Here is a 4,399-nt window from a genome sequence, read left to right as displayed (position 1 = left end):
CGGGAAGTGAGCTGCTGAGAGTGGAGGGGTGCTTGCAGAGAGAGCCACCGGGTCGGCTACACTGTTTATCTAGATGTAGTAAAGGTCAGATTCCAAATTCCGTACTCAGGTACTAAGTTCATTGAAGGACTTCCAGTTAATTATTAAGAACTAAAGTAACTGGTGGTTTCTACCCCATTTTATCGATCACCTCAGCTTTCATTTTTGAATACTGAGCCCACACAGCCACATTTCTGAGCAGGGGAGCCCACCTCCAGCCCTGGCAGAACCAGGAGTTCCTGCCACTCCTACTCCGTCTGAATGAAAGTGCATTTGGGTCTGTTGCTGCCAGGGGCCAGATCCTGACCACTGTCTCCACTGTCTTGTATCAACTCTGTGAGCAACCCCAGAGGCAGATGCTTTTTAACCATCTTCCTGGAAGCAGAAGTACATGGGATTTATCAGTGCCATCACAAAAAGTGATGCTACTTCGTTACGGAGGCTCAGAGGCACTGTCAGTTCCTGCTATATTGTATTGTACCAAATAAATTCTCTTTCTTTGAGCAGCCCCAGCCCATGTATCATCGCATTGCAGTGGCAGAGGTTAGAGACTGAAAAGATGAGAGAAACCAGCGATTCTGTCCCACCTTGGTGAAGAGTACCTGCTTGGCTACGTCCGGGAGCAGGGCAAACCAAGCCCTCCTTTTCACCCTTATTTTCCCCTTTTCTCATGCTCAGTTCACAACCTGCCCTGATAAGCCCCAGACTGACTAAACCACATGCTTCCCCGTTTCCTCTAAGAGTAATTCCCAGGCCATCTCGCACTAAGCCTCTAGGCCACAGGGCTCACTAAAGGACCTCCTTGTCCCTCAGGTGACAGTGGGGCAGTAGGTCACCCCCTACGTTCCTTGGCACCCCCTGGGTGTCACAGCCTGTGAGGGGGCACCCTCTCCCCCCGGCATACGAAGCCTCCGTGGCTCTGCGGGGAGGGAGGATCTGGTCCTGCTTGTAGAGGAGGCACACCCATGAGCCATCACCACGCTCTTTTGCTCCACTTCCAGAGGTTGCTTTAACAAGACTGCGAGCTACAAACACCCCGACCGAACCAATGCTGCCCCAGGCTGTGTTAGCTGCTCCCAACAGGCCATTTCTGCCACCAGCTCCTCTGCATTAGTAAGGGATTGTAAGGTGAGAACAGCCTTCACCTTGGGTGGTATAAATGCCTCCTTCGTTGCCTTGTGGTGAAAGAGAAGCCGAGCACCGTGGATGTCAAACGTTGCACAGCAGTGGGAAACAACAGGTCCAAGCCAATGCCCCTCACTCACGCTCATCTCTCTGCACCTTATGAAAGTCCCCCCGGCGCTCTTCATGTGTTGTGTGTGCATGTGTGTGCATGTGGGAGAGAGGAGATTAGTAGGAAACCCTGGGAACTGCTACTGCTTCTCCCCAGTTTGTTGTTATTTACGCTGCTTCCCCAGCATAGGCTGTGACATGCTCCTGAATTCAAGGGACTGAGGCAGAGGACTCCAGCTGATCCTTTTGCTGCATTTGATAAACAAGGACCTTGCCAGGCTCTCTGTGCTTTTTTGAAGAAAATAAGGATGCCATCTGTGTGCAAAACCAACTCTGGCTAGAGGGAGACCAGAGGTATGGATCTTGCTTTGGAAATGCAATGTTCACACTTCACTCACGGGGAGGAGTTGGTGTTGGTCTGAAATCTGGAGAAGAGCAATTGTCCTCTTCCTATGCTCTTGGGACACAGGAAATGTATTTCTTCCTTGAAATAAAGCTATTTAAAAAAAGGCCTCTCTTAGACACTAGAATATGAGAGGCCAGATCCCCTGCTGAGTTAAATCAGCGTATCTCTTTGAGCACCAGTGTAGTAGTGCCAATTATAGAACTAAGGATATAGCCATGATGTAGACAAATAGTGTACATATATTTCCATGTGCATATACATATGTACACCTATATACATACCTGTAATGCATACTTGGTATATTCTTCAAAGTCTTAAAAACAGGAGGCCTCTGAGCTTACCTCAGTTATGCCCAGAGTAAATCAGCAGTGATTTCCTTGAGGTCAGATTACACCAATGAAAGAAGTGTTGCGCCCACCAAAGTCCATTACACGCAGAGGTTGCAGGATCAGCCCTTAATGTACACTTCACGCCATGCTGGCACATGTGCTGGGGTCAAAGTATTACTGTTGCTGCACATTTTCCAGAGTCCAAACTGTAAGTCTCGTATCTTTATACAACCTAATAAAACTAATGAGATTTCCTCACATCTTCTGAGGTCAACGAAATGTTATTGTCTTCTCTTCACAAGCAACAGTGTGAAGATCTTGGTTTTCAATTCAAACTTTCAGCTATGTGCATCGAAGTACCCAAGTCCGTCTTTGCCCTCCAGCTGATGCCTGCATGCCCCAGCTCCTGCTATTTCGGTGAATAAGACACACCCCCCCCCATTTCTGCTACGGGGGCAGGGGGAGAGAGATGCACAGCCAAGCCACTGGCTAAAGGTGAGTTGTGCACATCACTCACATCCTAAGCCTCACCTCAAGAGCACTGTAATCAGACCTGGCCCACAGAGAGCGATGTCTGTGTCCACACCGGAGTTTCCACAGAGTGTCTTTTTTCCTCTCTCCATGCTCTGCCTCTTGACCCGCAGTGCTGTTTGTACAAAATGCTTCGATACGCAGTTTTAAACTATGGGGTGTTTAGTTTGTTCTGTTGCTGGGGGGAACTCACCATTTGAATGAGCATCTTGAAAAGTCATGTTATGGCTCTGTCAAAATAATGGAATTCAGTTAGACAGCTCTTTCTCAATATTGGCAACTGCTCAGGTCTTCATTTTGCATTGTCACCACTTGGCAAACTTCAGAAAACATTGCATTACCCTCTACCAGTGTTTGAGGACGCAGGGGTCTGGGTTAGCGATACTGCTGCTTTGGAAAGTGCAATATGAGAAAAACAGATTTATAGATCAAAGTGCTTAAGCAGTTTCTTCATTCTAAGAAAAAGCACATCTGAATATTATGTGAATTTGTTAGATGCCTTTTTGCTTTTTTGAAAAAGCAAGCAAGCAAATGGGCTTCTGTCAGTAACTGATCTGCAGCCTTTTAATGACCAAAGGAAAATGAAGAATTCTTCATAGGGACAGTGGCACATTTGGACTTGTGTGATGCTGGTGTGTAAAGCTAGATATTAATAGTAACACGAGTGAGGATTTAAATAGACGCTAGCAAAAGCAAATGCAAATCTAGCTATTTTTAAAGTAACGCAGGGAATAGCAATCACAAATGAAATCGAATATTACAGCAAATATTAAATACAAACAGCAGTTAAAGGTCAGTGTCTTACTATAGTGACACCATACAGTTTTGTGACTTTAACATAGCCGTTAGTAAACCTGAAACCAGCGCTAAAACTGAAAGAGTGTGTATATCTGGAACCAATGAAACTTGAGATAAACATTGATGCCGATGAAAAGGGTATTATGGTAGCACACACTCGTGTGTTTGCTAACTTTGTGTGCCTCATTAACCAGGGGCGAACAGACATCCACATACTTAGGCTGCCCAAAATATACTTTTCTCATGTATTATAATCCCGGTCTCCAGAACTGACTCCTGTACCAGGGCAGCATTCTTTCATGAAGTTATCTGAAGGCGAAAGAACGTTGCCCTTCGTTGAGTATTGTCACTAGAGTTTAGAAAGCTAATTGGCAGTGGCCTTTAAAAATATGAAGCATGAAGGCGCGTACCCCTTTTTAGGGGGCAGAGGGAACACAGCATTACTGGGGGGACCTTTGGAGCTAGAAATCTGCTCTGAGGAATGTCACCACTTAAAAATACTTCACTGGCCCCTGCGTGAACTCAGTAGTGTCATCAAAACCATCAGATAAAAATAAGGTTTTCTTACTTTTCGCTCCTCTTAATCCCGTGGAGCCACCGCAGCCATAAGGGAGGAGGAGCACAGCTTTCCTCATGGTTCGCGGCGGGGGCTTTAGCCTGCCGGCTCGTACTCCGGCTGATTTCAAAGCAATGGGCTCATCTGCGTGCCTGCCTGCAAGGTCGGGCTCTAAAGGCCCCTAAAGCCTGGCCATGGCACCCACGTCCTCCCGCACCTGCTCTGCCGCTACGGCAGGGGCCGCCAACGCAGCCACCCACAGCCAACAGCCAACCTCGGCTTGTCAGCATCTGTTACAAGCAACGATGCAAAAATGAGAAACCCACCCAAACCGTGACTGATCTGCAAGTGCATTTGTTACGGTTGTAGCTCCTTCTTTTTTTATTTGGCTGGAAGCTGTTCCAGGTGGAACCAGAGCTGACCCGGAACGTAGCACAACCCCCAGTGCAAACCCCCGGTGCCTAGCGGGACCGGGGCGAGGGCAGCTCCCGGCCGGCCTGCACAACC

Source organism: Aptenodytes forsteri, unplaced genomic scaffold (genome assembly GCF_000699145.1).
Source record: "Aptenodytes forsteri isolate BGI_AS27 unplaced genomic scaffold, ASM69914v1 Scaffold93, whole genome shotgun sequence".
Lineage (NCBI taxonomy): Eukaryota > Metazoa > Chordata > Aves > Sphenisciformes > Spheniscidae > Aptenodytes > Aptenodytes forsteri.
Note: the sequence above shows the minus strand (reverse complement) of the source record.